Source organism: Castor canadensis, chromosome 1 (genome assembly GCF_047511655.1).
Source record: "Castor canadensis chromosome 1, mCasCan1.hap1v2, whole genome shotgun sequence".
NCBI classification, from domain to species: domain Eukaryota; kingdom Metazoa; phylum Chordata; class Mammalia; order Rodentia; family Castoridae; genus Castor; species Castor canadensis.
The window spans coordinates 132,054,366-132,071,723 of NC_133386.1; the positions used below are offsets into that span (position 1 = coordinate 132,054,366).

At 51.6% G+C, this 17,358-nt stretch overlaps 1 long non-coding RNA gene across 1 annotated transcript in view; it reads left to right on the forward strand.

The window, feature by feature from the left end:
* The window catches only part of LOC141420836 (uncharacterized), a 17,676-nt gene extending 9,749 nt beyond the window's left edge, over positions 1–7,927 (forward strand). The window contains exons 2-3 of the long non-coding RNA XR_012445502.1: positions 4,087–4,268; positions 7,730–7,927. This is a non-coding gene — a long non-coding RNA (uncharacterized lncRNA). The remainder of the gene's footprint in view (positions 1–4,086; positions 4,269–7,729) is intronic.
* Positions 7,928–17,358: the final 9,431 nt, after the last annotated feature.

Genomic DNA, 17,358 nt, shown 5'->3' on the forward strand with positions numbered 1-17,358 from the left:
ACCCTGCCTGCCTGCTGAGCCAGGAGGTGGATATTAGAACCATCAGCCTGAAGCCCCTCCTCCCCTCCCCCAGGCAAATCTGGGCTGCTGACAGCCTCTCTGAGTAGATGGCGTGATGTAAATATTTAGGCCCCATGAGCAATTCCCACTGCATCTGGGGAGGCCTCGAGACTTCGCAGATGCAGGGTTCTGATTGATACCATGCGTTTGACGGCGGCTGGAGAAGCGCCTGGACCTGGCCAAGCCTGGAATCTTGGAGATTCTTGGCTCAGGAGAAGAAGGAAGACAGGGAGAGAGGGGGGAAGGGGAGGGCAGCCTTCCCTCACTCGCCCTCATCTGTAGTCCCTTCAGCACATGGCCCCATGAGAGTCACAATGACTGGATTCCTAAGGGACCAAGGTGCTCTGGGTCCAGGTAGGGTGCTAGTGGTCCAAACAGGGAGAGGATGAGCCAGGAGAGAATGGAGGGGACAGGAGGAGGGGCCAGGGGAGAAGGAAAACCCAGCCTGTTGGTGGTTTCTTCTTCTTCTTTTTTTAAGGAGCCACAAGCTGAGATCAAAGGTGATATTTTTACAGCAACTGAAATAGAAAACCACTGGTTGCACAGTGGGAGGTGAGTGGCCAGGACACAGGCCCCTTTATGTAGCCTGTGGCCACAGCAAGCATGCTGTCCTCTGCCATGGGCCATGGGGGACAGTGTGGCGGTGATCTTCCCAACTCAGGTTCAAGGAAGAAACAGAAATGAGCTACGGCCCCTGGGGCTGAGAGAGGACAGGGACAGTCGTGAAGGATCACACCCGAGACTGGGCACCTTCCACCCAAGCACATCCTTGTCATTGTGCTGTGGTGTCTTGACTCGTCCCAGGCCTGCACAAGTTTGTTTCATTTGCCAAGAGCCCTGTGAGGGACGATTATCACTGCCTGTTTTACAGAGGAGGAAACCAGGCTACAAGGGGACAGTGACCTGAGCTTAAATCCTACAAGGAGTTGGAAGCAAATTCAGGATGAGATGCAGGGGCTGCAGACCCAGGATCCTCTCTGCCCTCCCTAATCTCTCACTGCTTGCTCACACACCAGATTACGTAGTACGGTTGCCAGCTGGCCCTGGTAAGACAAGAACCACAGGTGCACTAGAGCAGTGGGTCTCAAAATGTGTTCCCCAGACTAGCAGCAGCAGCAGCAGCAGCAGCACCCAGGAACATGTTAGAAATGCAGACTCTCAGTCCCAGCCCAGACTTGTGGAGCCAGAACCTGTGTGAGTGGGGCATCAGTTGTTAGAACTTTAACAAACTCTGGGTGATTTGGATACACACCAAGGTTGAGAATCCCTGCAACTGCTTTACCTCAGTTTCCACATCTGTACTCTGGAGAAAAGAACACCGTTCTTGCAAGGCTGAACCCAATAGTAGCTGACACACGTGCTGGGGATTCTTCTAGCTCTGACAGTATTAACTCACTTAACTTCACAATAGCTCTGTAAGACAGGAACTAATTATGCTTATCTCACAGGTGGGGAAACTGAGGCACAGAGCGTGAAAGGAACTTGGCCAGGATCACACAGCTAGAAACAGCAGAGCTCCAGGGACATGCCCTCTATAGCTAACCAAGGGAGAGCCCCCCCCAGAGCGGTTCTGGCTCCCAGAATGTATTCTGGGCTTGGCGCAGAATGAGGTGATGGATGGCATTTATATTACCTCACCTGAACTTGAATGATGACCCCCACTTTGTAAGAGCAGAATCTGCTGCCTTGTTAAGATTGAGGTATGAGTCAGCTGCAACCCCAGCCTTGGTGTCTGAAGTCCTGGGCAGCACAGGCCTCGCCCTTCACCAAGCTTGTAGCCTGTGGCCACAGCAAGCATGCTGCTCTCTGCCATGGGGCATGGGGGACAGTGTGGCGGTGATCTTCCCGACTCAGGTTCAAGGAAGCAACAGACAAGAGCTACAGCCCTCGGGGCTGGGAGAGGAGGACAGCATGGTGGGCTTCTGAAATCCCCCCCAGAGTGGGGTTGGAGCCCCAGTTGGCCACTTAGGGTGTGTGTGACATCTCTGAGCCTACATTTCTTCCTTGGTAAATTGATGGATGACAGTCCCAGCTCTCCAGGTTCCTGGGGAGTTGGGGAGGATGACATTTGTCTGGCACAGAGCTGACTATCAACAAGCTGTTTGCCCCTCTCTCTTCTCCCTTCCTGCAGCTAGCTCAGGGAAGCACAACTCAGTACTCAGAAATTGGTAGAAAGAGCCAAACTCCAAATGCATTTGTCCTCCAGCCTCTGTGCTCTTTTCCTGATTTCCCTGGCACGGTTGCCCAACCCGGTGAGGTTTTGGAGTTCAAAATGGGTGCCTGCTGTATCCAAGTCAGGAGTTCAGCCACCTGTGGAGGGGAGCAGAATCTTCCCCTCCACCAGCCCCACCCAGTCCCACCCTGGCCCCACTGGCCAGGCCAGACATCAGCAATCAGTGAGCATTTGAGCACCGCCAGTCCAGGGACATCTGAAGTTTGTTAACTGCCTGCTCCCAGGGGGCTGACCCCTCTTGGCTTGGCAAGAGTTACCCTAGAGTTACCCTAGACAGAACTGCAGAGGAAGTGGCAAACAAAGACCAGGTGAGGGGTGGGCACAGCAGGGGGAGGGAAGGTCTGGGGGGTGCAGTGTCTCTGGAGTGACCTCTGGGGATCTTTGGAGTGCAGAGGAAGCTAGGAGGCAACCCTGGGCCTGGCCCAGCTCCAGCCCAGCATCAACTCAGGGCTGTACAGACAGAGGACAGGGGCAGGGCTTGGTGTCCTGGTGTGCCCATCATTGGAACAGGGAAAAGCAAGGCACATTCAGAGCTCCCTAACCAACCTACAATTTCCAGGCCCCTAAGGTCAAGCCTAGTGCTGGTGGGAGGTGAGGAATGTGGGGTGAGGAATTCAGGGGTGGGAAGCCATAATCCCCTGTCAGGCCTGGAGTTCAGAGGGGAACCAGCACGGGAAGACCAGACAACTGCAGCTCAGAACAGTCAGCTGGTGTTCTTAGACTCAGTGTCCTTCAGTGGTGCAGACGGCCATGCTGGCCAGAGACAAGAGAGTGAGAGAGAGCCTTCCAGAAACAGGGCTTTCAGCTGGGCACATGGGCCAGTACCCTGGGGTGCATCCCTCTCTAGACTCACTGCTCCACCCTGCAGTCCTGACATAGATTACAACTAACTTCCCCGGAGACTTTTTGTTGTCACTTGTTTTATGCTAGGCTCAGCTCTAAGTGCTGCGTACATATTAAAACCATTAACCCTTCCACTGGGTGGTGGTTCCTGGGACTGACCAGCCTGGAGACTGGCCCTCACCTGGCAGGTCCTGACATTGACCTTTCTTAAGACACCTAGAAGTCAGACAGGCTGGCCCTGACCATGTCACTCAAGGTGATGCCTCCTCCCAACGCTATCTCAGCTGACACCAGCAGTTTCCCATTCTACTGACAGAAGCAACCTGACCCCTCCCCAGTCTCCTCCCTCCTGGGAACCAGATCTCTAGAAAGCTGTGGCCTAGTGAAGCCTGGAGAGCCATCCCCACCCTCCTCGGGGAGGCCTGCCGTGGGGACAGGGGTGGGCATATTGCTCAGACAATTTCACTGACCTTGCCGACAGCCCTGGACATGTATGGGGCCAAAGCGTGCTTCTCAGAACCTTAGCTTTGTTCTGGACACCTCAGTCCTTGGCTGTTGCATTCTTTCCTTAGACAGGCAAGCGTCCCCTGTGGACAGGCAGCAGAGCTGTTCTTGAGCTGGAGCCTTTGGTTCATTTACCTCTGCTGGTGGCAAGTCTAAGAAAGGTCCAGGTAGGGGTGGGGACCTGCCCGTGTTCATCTAGCCTGCCAGGGTTGGGACAACCCTACATTCCAGACCATTCCCAATTACAATTTATTGCTTTCAAATATGAAGAATCAATTATAGAACTAGAAAATTTAGAAAATGCAGGCACTAGTAAAAATGAATTCACCTTTGGTTCATTTTTCAGAGAAACTTGCACTGCCTTCCCCTCACCCCCCTCACCCCCCTCACCAACCTAAGCCACTGATCCTGGCCATAATCAATATCTTGCCTGCTTTTGCCAACAGCTGTTCCCTGAGGACTAAGCCTTGACGGCAGATCCTGGAAGACAGCCTTAGACCGGATTCTGGAAAGGCCTGACGTCTCTTCCAGAACAGCAGAGCTTCCGCCCCAATGGAACTGTTTAAGAGCAGGATATAGTAAGAAGTACTCCCAGCCAGGATTCTGGAGACTGCCTTCAGCCCTGCAGGTCTGTGGATTGGCTATGTGACCTTGGGCCAGTCCCTTCCCCTCTCTGAGCCTTGGTTTCTTCACCTGTAAGTGCAGACTTGGACTTGGACTTGATCTCCAAATAGTTAATCCAATTTTGGGCTTAAATAAACATGAATTTACAATCAGAGATCATGACTCAAGTCCAAAGCTGTCACCCCCTTGCTGTGTGAGTGACCATGAGCCAGGTATCATACCCTTTGGACTCCTCCATGAAGAGGCACAGACCTAAGTGTCTACGTATCCTCAGGTCGACACAGTGCCATGAATGTCCAGGACCTCTGGACCACAGTGTGAGGTGCTCCAGGCTGATGAGTGCCTGGCTCCATCCTGGGTCAGGGGTCTGGGGCCATGCTTGTTGATGGAGCCACTGTCTGCCCACAGGGCTCCCAGAGCTGGGTAGGGAGGTGTGTGGACCCTGGTCCAGCCCGCTGCATGAAGTGTGGGTCACGGTCCCCACAGGACCTCAGGGCCCTCGATGTCATGGACAGCAGTTTCCATGTTGGAGCTCAGAGAGTGAAGGCCATTTAAAAATGAGTATTGCCTTTCTTTTTTTCCTTTTTCTTTTCCCATTTTGACTGAGACGTGGAATGTGAGCTGCAAAATGATTTCAGGAGAGGTGGGGTTCTGAAACCACTCAGTTGCTGGGGTCCTAATTACAATGGTCCCAAAAGTCAAGGCCACCATGACCCCACTCAGAAGCCCCTGACAATACCAAGGTCAGGGGACAGTAGGCTGCCTTAATGCCTGGACCTCAACTCACGATCTATTAAGCAGGCATAATAGCCCTTCCTCTGAGTATTGCTGATAAGAAATAATTTACTATTAGACATTTATTCAACCTATATTCACCAAACACCTTCTATATACCAGGTACTGAGGTAGTACAGTGAGCAAAGCAGACAGAATTCCTACCCTCATGGGGTTGACATAGTAATGGGGGAAGACAATGACAAGATAATGAAGGTATCTCTGTCTTCTGTTGCTGTAACAAAATACCCAAGGATGGGTCATTTATAAAGAAAAGAGGTTTATTTAGGCTTATGGTTTTAGATGCTGGAAAGTCTAAGATTGGCAGCTGCATCCAATCACCTTCTGATGAGGGCTTTGTGCTGCATCAACTCATGGTGGAGAAGTGGACAGGGGAAGCAGGCATGTGCAGAAGGAACATGTGTATGGGACAGGGACAGCAGGTTGGCTGACCTGCTCTATAACTGCTCAGCAGTAAGTAATCCGGCCTGGAGAGACCCTACTTACTCCTGTGAGACCTAATCCAGTGTCTGGAGAAAAGCTTAATTTATTCATGAAGGTGGTGCTCCTATGACCTGACCACCCCCCGCCCCTCCCGTCTTTTAAAGGTCCCACCACCTCTCAACATCATCACCTTGAGGATCCAACTTCCAGCCCATGAACCTTTGCAGGGCACAAGGGAAGGACCTGGTATGTCAGATGGATGGTGGCCAAGGCTATGGAGGGAAACTCCATCTGGAGGAAGGACAGAGCTGACAGTGGGGAGGGGCAGGGTCCGTTTGCAGGTTCCCATAGGGTGGTTAGGGAAGGCCTCAGAGAGAAGGGGGCCTTTGAGAGATACTGAAGAGGGTGAGGAGGAGAACCCTGTGGTCATGTGGGGGAAGGGCATTTCCAGTGTGGGGAGGACATTGGCTGTTGTGGAAGCAGGATATGAGCTGGACGTGACTCCCTAAGTGTCTCCTACACCTCGAATCCCCAGCTCCACTCTAGGCACAGGCAGGCTCGAAACAGTTAAGGGCATAGTCACTGATGGCACAGGTACATCTGTCTGGTAGACTCCGCTCAATACGTCTTTGCTAAAAACCTCAAGTCAGGCACCAGAGCAGGCCCAACGTGCCAGAGAGGCTCAGCTATGGCCTCAGCTCTCCTTCTATCTCTGCTTCTGGCTGGCTGGCAATGTGACATTAGGTAAGGCACTGCCCCTATCTGGATCTCGGTGTCTAAAATAAGATGATTGGTGGTTGTTGGGATGAGAAGAGAGGAAAAGGGGTCACAAATGCTATTGGGTGTAGAGTTCCTTTACGGGGCCTAAAACGTTCTGGAATCAGTATTGATGGTTGCACAACTTTGTGAATATTCCTAAGCGAATGGTACATGTATAAAGAAACTTTAAAGGGGGTTGACTGGACAGGATGACCTGTGAGAGAAAGGCTGAATTTTTTGTGACCATGGCCCCTGGGCTGGACTCAGCATTTATGTGACAGCTCCTGTTCTGACTTCCCATGACACCACAATGATACCAACGTCACAGCTAATCATTCCATCCAACCTGAGTCCCTGACACAGCCTGAAGTGAGGCTAGAAACCGGAAGAAAGGACAGGGACGCAGGCCCTGCAGGCCCTTCCTGAAGGGGCTCAGTGACTGTGTAAGATATCTAAAGTACACCTTGTGCCCGGATTTGTGTGGAACCTGCTCCTGCCCTGCCTTCCCTGTGTGGGAAAGAACCAAAGAGCACAGGGGTGGGCACCCAGCTCTGGTGGCACAAGGACCTGGGGAGGAGAGGTGATTTAGTCACTTACACACTGGTCCTTTGTGATGGATAATTAGCATGCACCAGTGGACAAGTCACCCCTGCCCACCCTTGGGGAGGGACAAACACAGAGAAAGGATAGATTTTGTTATCGTCATTGGGGCCTCTGCTGTGAAGGAAAAACACCAAATGTTCCCAGTGGTTTCCTGGGGCCACTGGTCTTGCCTGAGCTGATTTTGAGGGTTTGGGGAAGTGTTGGGGGTGCCTCAGGTGAGTGTATTCCAGAAAGTTCAATGGCCCTGAGTGTCTATAGAGGAAAGCCAGCATGAATGAAGGGCAGAGCGCTTGGAGGGCTGTGGAGAAACAGCCAGGACTGGCTAGCAGGGCCAAGGGAGCACATGGCATTTATGTCTGTTGTCCCTTCTCGCTCTCTTGTCCCAGTTTGGATGATGAACAACAGAGCTGCCCTTACTTGTGAAGGCCTTTGTCCTCGCAGCAGCCAGCCTTCCAGAAGGGCCTGAACATCGCTCCCTCTGTCCCAGCTCTAGGCCTGTAGCTCTGCATGTCACAACCAAGGGCCTGCCAGCAGAGCGGCCATGGAGGCTACTTGAGCCAGGGGATGGCTCTGCTTGGCAGCCCCTGGCCATCCGGGCCCCTACCCTGTGCCAGCTCCCCTTCTGTAGTATCTTGAGGTGAGAGCTTTCCCACCACACTGCAGGCCAAGCCTGGTTCTTTGCTCCAGAATCGGTGAGCCGTTTTCCAGCCGTCCCCGCCCTGGGCTACTCCCCAAGGACCCGCCCCAGGCCTCGGCTGGCCCCTGCTCTTTCCACTCTCGTACTTTATTTTTGCCTCTCTGTGTGCTTTCCTCTCTTTCTTACTGTCTTCTCCCCCTCTGCTGGGCCTCTCCATGTCTTGCCCTCCCTCCCTTTCTCTATGGTAGGTCAGCATTCTGAGTGGTGTTTGCACCCGGGGACAGATGGAACAGAGATCAAACCCCAGGCTGTGTGATCCAGGGCAAACACAACCTTCGGTCTGCCTCAGTTTCCTGTCCTAGGACACAGGGAGGAGCCTCTTCACTCCCACTCTTCCGCTGGATGTAAGCTGAGGTAAGTCAGTGATAAGCCTTCCTTTTGCATGCTCTTCCTCCTGACTTTGTACACCTCTTGCTCACACACACAACAAAAACCAGAAGCCCCACACATGCTGGACCCCCAACCACCATGCTCTGGACACCGCCCCTCGGGCCCTAGACTCAAGCCAATAGCGTCACATGCAGCCTGCTGAAGGCCAGTCCCATGGCAGGGCAGGCCTGGGTGTCATGGCTGGCCTCTGCAGTGGGGAGCCCAAGGGGGGACCTGGGAGTCGTCTTCTGAGCTGTGACTCAGGCACCAGAGTTTTTTCATTTTTCCACCAACTAAAGGACAAGAGAGGCAGCCTGTCCACACCAACCAGGCCTACAGGCTCCTCCCTGACCCTCTTCCCCCATCGTGCCCCTGTACTTCCCAGCCTCCTGCCCACTGCCCATGCCCTCAACCCCACCTGGAATTCCCTTCTGCTCCCCCTTAACTCCCCGTGGGCCTCACACTATGACAGAGGAGGAAACTGAGGCACAGAGACATTGCCATGTTGGTATTTTTTATGGGAATGTGTTCAATGGGATGTATTATGTCATTCCTTAAAAGACAATGTGAAACAGCTCATCTTGGGGGGTACAGTGGACCTGGAATGGAAACACCAGTCTACAAGACTCCAGATCTCTCGTTCCTCCTTCTCTCTCTCTGGCACACCACCTCTCACATGGTTGTGACTGTGTGGACACTACTATAACTTACTTACTGACTACTTATGCAAATAAACCCAATTGATTTTTGACAAGAGTACCAAGACAGTTCAGTGAAATGGGCTTTAACAGATAATGCTGAGACGACTGGGTATCTACATGCAAAAGAGTAAAGTTGGGTCCCAACCTCACATCATATACAAAAATTCACAAACTCAATCCTGTGCTCATGCCTGTAATCCCAGCTAATCAGGAGAGAGATCAGGAGGATCAAGGTTCCAGGCCATCCCAGGCAAAAAGTTAGCAAGACATCCATCTCAATTAATAAGCCAAGTATGGTGGTGTGCACTTGCTATCTAACTACACAGGAGACCATAGGTAGGAGAATCAAGGTCTGAGGCCAGCCCCTGGCAAAAAATGTGAGATCCTACCTGAAAAATAACAAAAGCAAAAAAGGACTGGGAGCATGGCTCACATTGTAGGGTCCCTGCCTAGCAATCATGAAAGCCCTGAGTTCACACACCACAGTACCAAAAATAAATTGACAAATTGATCAAAGATCTGAATGTAAGAGCTACAACTAGAAAACTCTTAGAAGAAAAATAGGTACAAATTTTCATGACCTTGGAATAGAAAATGGTTTCTTTGATATGATGCCAAAAGTACAAGCCACCAAATAAAAAATAGAGATAAGAAACTTGGTACTTCAAAAGATATTACCAAGAAAGTGAAAAGACAAACCACAGAATGGGGGAAAAGATTTGCAAGTAAAGAATGTAATGACTAGTATCAGTATTTATCACACATGAAGTTTTACAACTCAATAAGAAAAGGATGACTAATCAATTTTTTTTAAATGGACAAAAGATATGAATAGACAGTTTTCTAAAGAAGACATACAAATGGACCGATGCTCAGACTCATTAGTCATTGGGGAAATGCAAATTGGAGCTCCAATGAGATGCTACTTCACACTCACTAAGATGGCTATTAAAAAAAAAACAAACAATAAAGCAGCCAGGCGCTGGTGGCTCATGCCTGTAATCCTAGCTACTCAGGAGGCAGAGATCAGGAGGATTGAGGTTTGAAGCCAGCCCAGGCAAATAGTACTCAAGACCCTATCTCAAAAAAAACCTTCACAAAAAAGAGCTGCTGAAGTGGCTCAAGGTGAAGGACCTGAGTTCAAGCCCCAGTACTGCAAAAAAATAAAAATAAAAATTAACAAGTGTTGTCAATCGGAACTCTCATACGCTGCTGGTAGAAATGATGTAAAATGGTACAGTCACTGCAGAAAACGGTTTGGTAGTTCTCCAAAGCCATACAGAGTTACATATAATCCAGCAATTCCATTCCTACACACATCACAAAGAACTGAAAATAAGTACCTCATGCAAATACCTGCATGAATGTTCATAGCAGCATTATCTGAAATAGCCAAAAAAGTGCAAACAACACAATGTCCACCCAGCTGATGAATGCTAAAAAAAAATGTGGTACATCCACACAACGGAGTATTATCCAGCTGTTAGAAGAAAGGAAGTGTCGGCACAGGCTACAACATGGATAAATTTGGAAACAAATTTGAAATGTCCAGAATAGAAAAATCCATAGAGATATTTTTATGAGGATGGAATTAAGTTTATTTATTTGTTGGGACTGGGGTTTGAACTCAGGGCTTTGTACTTACAAAGCAGGTGCTCTACTGCTTGAGCCAAACCTCCAGTCCCATAGAGATATTTTTAAAACATTAGTGGTTTCTAGGGTCTGCAGGGGTGGGTAGAATGGGAAGAGACTGCTGGTGGGTGTAGATGAACTGTTGTACAACTTTGTGAATATATAAAAACCACCGACTACATTTTATAAGGGTGAGTTGTAGATCAATCCTTTTTGTGGTGGTACTAGAGTTTGAACTCTGGGCCTTGTGATTGCTAGGCAGGTGCTCTACCACTTGAACCATACCTCAGCCCTATAATCATTTAAAAAGAAAAAATAGTGTCTTGTTATGTAGCCCAGGCTGGCCTTGCACTCTGGGTCCTCCTCCCTCAATCTCCTCCAGACTGCTGGGATTACAGGCATGCACCACCATGCCCAGCTATCAATGTTTTTAAAAGTAGTCATATAAATCTGGAGAGGATCTCTTAAAACATTGAGCTCAGTGTGTGGTTCCTTCCCCCCCCCCCATACACACACATTGAGGATGGGGAGGTTATGGCCTAGAGACAGAGAGGATCACACAGCAAGTTTGAGACAGAGCAGGAACCAGAACCCACAACTATTGCTGTTGCTCCTCCTGACCAGATAGTTAGTTCCTTGAAGACCAGAGTCTTTATTAATCTTACTCCTTCTGTAAGGACAGCGTAGCACAGGCGCTGTGCAGAGGCAACAGGCAGGACTGCACGGGCTACCGGAGAGTATGTAGACCCACTTCCAGTGACCCTGTGGCTGTTTGGCCCCACTAACTGGAAGCACATGGTGTGCTTAGGGACTCCAACGACCTCCCCACCACCTACCCACTTCTCCCCTTTCTTCTTCCTTCTGCTGCCTTCCTCATATGGCAGGGTGTACTGGGCTAGAAGCTTTGAGTTTCCCACCGTTACCTCCATTTCAAGGGGCTGACTGCATCCTCCTAGACCGCTTGTGCAATTCCAGGGGGATGGCTAGGCCACTCCAGTTGGGCTGAACACTGCTCCTGGGCCAGTTATAGCTAGGAAGAAGGAATTCTCTAGAGGCCAGAACTTCTGTCAGGGTACTGGAATCTGTGACCGGCTCTCCCACCAGAACCTAAGCAAATGGGGTCCGTGGACCAGGCAAGAAAGAAGTAGCTGTGGTGTTAAGGCTATCTTGCTTTCTGGTTATGTGCAGGTGGCCAAGGGACCCTCAGAGCCTCAGTTTCCAGGATTACAAAGTAAAAATAGTAACTCTCAGTCCATAGAGCTGAGAATATTGGCTGTAAGGAGCCTGAGTGACAATTGGAGTCTGACACATGGGAGAGCTGTGCGAGTGGCGGTTGTGTCATCGTTAGAACTGCTTTAGATGGGCTGATGCTCACCCTCAGGTTGAGAGCTGGGGATTCTGGGAGGACACTTCTGGCAGTGGGGGCTTTTTGAGGTCCAGGTCCCTGTGTCAGGGCTGAGGGCTGTAGCAGTGAGAGGGACCGCCCCCCTGGGTTAAGATTATAGATGTCATCTCTGTGGGGACTGAGAGGGGACATGACTCCTGGGAGACCTGGATTCAAGGCCCTCCTAGCACTGCCCCAACCTGCTGGGTGACTTTGGCCTGGTGACTTGCTCTTTCTGAGCTTAGTAAGCTCAATGAAGTGCTCTGGGCTGCTCAGGGCTCTGCTCATTTAAGGCTGCCATGAATTCAACTGTGTCACTTCCCTAAGTGTCCTACACCCCCTACTTTGTAGAGGGACGGAGCAGCCCTCTCTACAGAGTTGAGGGCCTTTAGAAGGCTCTGTGCTGAACACGGGGACCCATAGGTGCCTCCAGCCCAGCCCTGTCCCCAAGGTGCCTGCAGCCTGTCTGGGCAAATAGACAACCTCACCCAGACTAGGACCACTCAGGCCTGACTGCTTATGTGACGGTGGACATGTCACCCTCCCCCACCTGTGCAGCCCAGAGCCATCTGTGGGGAAAGGGGTTAACTGTGAGGACAATAGCCTGAAGTTAGGCCCACAGCCCCAAAGAGGATGGGCGGCCCAGCCCCCCACCTCAACTGAATCTAGTGACTTCATCCCCAACCCTCTCCTGTTTCCCCAGCAACTGGGGTGCTGGCCGAGGCTCCCCAGGGGCGCAGACCGTCTGGATTTCCTTGCACATAACTGTACCTTGTCCACATTTTCACAATTAAATTGTCAGTTTGGGTTAAGTGTTGTCTGCTGACAGCTGTCAACCTCCCTCTGGCTCCCCTCACTCTTCCCCTAGAGCGGGTCTTGCCTCATCCCTCAGCAATTGGGGACAGAGACTAGGGTGGGGGTGGGAGACAGATCCAGCTCAGCTCTGCCACATACCTGCTGTGTGGTCTTGGGAAAGTTTCTTTCTTTCTCTGGGCCTTGGTCTCCCCATCTTCAAAATAGGGCTAATCATGTCTGCCCACCTCCCTCCTTCCCAAGGCAGCTGTAGGGCACATATAGGAGTTGTAATGGTGGCAGGCAGGGATTAGAAAACTGTGACACTCAGCTGGAGGTCCAAGATGGCTAAGAAAATAAGCAGGCATGCCCTGAGAGGGACCTCTTGAATCTCCACCAGATAGACAGGTAAGGTTAGTCCCTCATCTGTTCTACCCTGCATCCTTCTGGCTGCAGGTCCAGCCTCTGGCTTCCCCACAGGCTGTTCTGAAATGGGAAAGGTGCTCTTCCTAACAAGACTGGCCCAAACATGCAGAGTCAAGGCACTAGGCCTGAAGCTCAAGGGTCCAGCTTCCTGTGACAGCTATGCCTGCACCAGCTGCTCCCTGACCACCTTGGGCACAAGACCCTCCTGCTGCAACTCTGGCTTTCCCCTCTCAGCCTCCCAGGAGCTCCCTCTCACCTCACTTCTCCATCCAGCCCCACATCTGCTGCAGACTGGAGGGCAGCACCTTGCCCATCTTTCTCCAGACCTTCCTTGGCCCAGCCCAGGCCCCTAAGCCCAGCATGCAACCCAGCGTGCAAAAAGACTTCATGGGTAGGTCCTCCTCCCCCTCATTTTCCCTCCCATCGCTCTTCACACCAGCAGCACTGAGCCACCCACTTACCCTTGCCTGACACCGCCCTCCTCCCTCTTGTCTTCACTTACCCGGTGCTCCTGCTGGGAGCCTCTTCCCCACCCTGCCACCTGCCAGCTCCTCTCCCACCTGCATGTTATTTATACAGACACGATGCTAAACAGGCAATTTCCATCTGGAATACTTTATGTACCTGGCAGAGCAGAAGTTAAGTTTTATCAAGGACTGATTGCATCCCCAGCATTTCACATCCATCATCTCTTCTAGGCCCTTAAACCAACCTGAGGGCAGGAAATTTCACTCCTGCTTTCCAGGTGAGAAAACTGAGGCTTAGAGACAGGGGTGTCTTCATACAGAAGTGGGGTTCAGGCTAATGCCCCAAACTGTGTGATCACAGTGCCTGTACTTCTTTTAGGTTCTGGTGGACATACTTCCCTTAAGGCTATGTGGAGGCCAGGACATAGAATCGTGAAAATACTTGCTATTAGACAGGTAATGCTGGTTTGAAAATGTCATGGCCTGTTGTGGTACACAGGGGTTGTCATATAGAAGAGGGGCCCAGGAAGAGAGGCAGGGCCGCTGGGGAGTCTAGAGGGAGGACAGTCCTTTCCCAGACAGAGTCATCCCATAATGGAAGAGACTATCCTGGAGGGAGAATCTGAGCAGGGACTAAATGAGCAGCAGTCATCTGGTACTTGGAGCAACGAGGGCTTTTCTGGCACTGATGTCACACTGAGGATGAAGCTGTAGATGACATGGGGCCATTGTGGGCCCCATGCTGCTCCCAGATTACTGGATAGACATTAGAAGGGCTCTGGTGGCCAGAACCTGAGGAATACAAGAGAAACGACCCAGCACTGAGATGCTAAGGTTGGGAAATGACATCATACAAACAATTGTGTATTAGCATTTCCACTCTGCTTCTGGCTGCTTCATGCCTCTGTTGCGATATGATAAGCCATGTCAAGGCTTAGTGGCTCAGAACAATGACTGGTCCTGCATCCGTGGGCCTCCTGGGTTGTTTAGCTGACCTCACTGGGCTCCCTCACACAGCTGCATTTGACTAGTGGGTCAGCCAGGCCCAGGTCAGCTGGTCTTTCTCTGCCCTGGCCTCTTAACCATGAAGCAGTCCAGCCTGGGCCCTGACATTGCAGCTGGGCTGGGCCCTGAGGGCTGAGAGAGAAGCTGCAAGGCCTTGAGGTCTGGGCTCCAGGACCTCACAGCTTGCCTCTGCCATCTTCACTGGACAAACAAGACAGCAGCCAGCCCAGAGAGGGGCGGGGCGGGGAGAAACAGGTTTCACCTTTGATGGAGTGTGTAAGTCAGACTTTCCATCATTGTGACAAATGCCTGAGAAAAGCATCTTGAGGAGGAGAGATTTTTTTTGGCTCATGGTTTCATGGGTCTCAGTCCATAATCAGTTAGTTCTGTTGTGTCCAGGCTGTGGTAAGGCAGAGCATCATGGTAGAAGGGCATGGAGAAGTACAGTTGCTCACCTCGTGGAGGCGAGGAAGCAGGGATGGAGGAAGGGGTGGGGATAAGGTATGTCTTCTCAGGTCATAGCCCCAGGGACCCACTTCCCCAATGCTCTCACATTATGAATCTATTAAGGGATTAATCCATTGATTAGCTCAGAGCCCCATGGTCCAATCACTTCCAAAAAGCCCATCAGCTGGCAAGCAAGCTCCCCAACTAACGAACCTTGGGGGGACATTTCATATTCAAACCCTATCATGTAGGGGGTGTAGCTCAGGGGTGCAGCATTTGACTGCAAACTCTATCACGTAGCCACACCCAAAGGGCTCTCTGTGTTCTGGAAAAGGAAGAACTGATGCTGTTAAAAAGCTACCTCATTGGCTTTCCCAGACAGAGTCCAGAACCTTCTGGGTTGGTGTCAGGACCTAATTTCCTTCTCTCCTGCACTACTCACTAAGTGACATGGAACAGATGCTCCCTTCTCTCAGCCTCAGTTTCTCTGTGTGTATAGTGGGGGGCTGGCAGAGTGAGTCTCTGGCACTATGCATGGGGGTGGGTGAAACTTGGACCACTGACTTGTATTCAAACCAGGGAAGTAGAGACCAGGCAGTAGAAGAAACTGCCACCCAGACACATGCCCAGTGGCCCACTACTTCCCAGACCTCCTCCTCTGTTGACAGGTACTGTCCCTGACCATTCCCAGTGCCCTTCCCCATGGCAATGTCAGCTGTCACTCAGAGAACACATGACTCAAGCAGCCAACCAATTCCTTTGCTGGAACTGACACAGAGAACCAAGAGACAGAGCTCATTTGACTGGATTCCTAACCAGGCCTGTACTCAGCCTCTTCCTAGGGGTAGCAATGAGGCTGTAAGCAGAATGAGTTTTAGACCCATAGTGCCCTAGAGGCCTCCAGGGCCTCCAAGTCACTGGCCAGCAGCCTGAGCTAGCCAATCTCTCTGTGTCAGCCAGTTGGGGTCAAGTTTCTCTCCTGGAGCTGAAAGAGACCTGAGAAACACAAACACAGTAGCCTAAGCAGCCTCCAGCACCATTAAACAATGGAGGGTAGAAATGAGGTTGCTGCAGACATGACGGTGGTGTTTTGTTATGCACACCCAGGAGAGAAACTTCTCCCGCCAGGCCCTGGTCTGCCCTCCATGGCTGTGATACAATTTTTTTTTCTTTTTTTTTTTTGGTGGTACTGGGGTTTGAACTCAGGGCCTCATGCTTGCTAGGCAGGCGCTCCACCACTTGAGCCACTCCACCAGCCCCCCATGGCTGTGAAATAACAATGTCTCCCTTGAGGTCTTAGGAGGGGGACAGGGTCCCTCCACAAACTCCCTGACAGACCTGGGGCTCAGTCACACCTGAGAGGTGCCCGCCTGGCACATGGGGTGCTTTCCTATCTGTTAGCTCCTTGAAACCTTGAAAGGAAGGAGTGCTTGGCTTTCACTCCTGTTGTTCAAATGATGGAACCAAGGATCACAGCAGCTGAGGGGCTTCCTTGGACTCCCACAGTGGGTAAAAGAAGGAAGTGAGTGAGAGGCCAGGTGCTCTGATGGCACGCTGGTGACACACCTGCTGCTAGTCAGCTCCCTCGCCCCTTGCCTGGAAGATCTGGCCCCATGATGCATGCCAAGCCCAGGCAGGGAGACAAAGGCTTTGACCTCTCTGCTCAGACCCCTGCTCACCTGGCTTCCCAGGCAGGCCTTTCTCAGAGCCCCATGGTACTGGAAACCACACCCTGGGCCCTCTTGATGTCCACCTGGGAAGGAGTGGGAAGACTTCTGCCAGCTTTGTCCAGGACCAAGAGTGAGGATCTTTAAAACCCCTCACTCACCTATGGATGGCGACTGGGGCTCAGAGAGAACAAATAATCACCGAGTAAGTCAGAAGCAGAACTCAGCACTAAAACCCCTTCTCCTCACCACCCCCCCAACCCAATCCATGGCCCCACAGAAACAGCCAGCTGGCACCAACCATCTCCACCAAGGCTTTGGCCTCAAGAGAAGGAAGCAGAGGTGGGTGAAGGGGTCAGTAAAGGTCTGCTTGGGGAACAGAACTGTGGCCGTCCCCCACCATGTTCTTTCAGCCTGGAGGCCTCCCTAAGCAGTGCATGTGCAGGGTGGGGCTGGACAGGCGTGTGTCAGCCGCCCCCCCCCACAATGGCGATCAGGCAGGTGCTGAGAGAGTAGCCAGCAGGAAGCCCTAGGCAGGACTGGGCGATCCGATAACCATACTCATGAGCCCACCCCCCCGCAACAGCAGCCCAGGGGTGTGCCAGCCCTGCCCTGCCCTGCCTAGAACCTTGTCCTCCCCGAAGAGGCCAGCACAGATAGCCAGCACAGGCCTGACCCTGAAGAGGGCTAAGCAGAGGGAAGGGGAACAAAAAGGGAAGGGGAAAGGTCAGTGGAATCTAAAGATGAAAAATGTCTGTCTCTCAAGTGTGTCAGGAAATACTCTGCTAACAGCCTTCTTATTGTATGCATAGGGAGACCTTGGCCTCTTGCCAGGGTCCAAGCTTTTAATGCTACTTTCCTCCCACTCTCATCTCACAGCATGGTGCCCAGCCCTAGCACCCAGACCTTTATCTGCAGGACACAGCT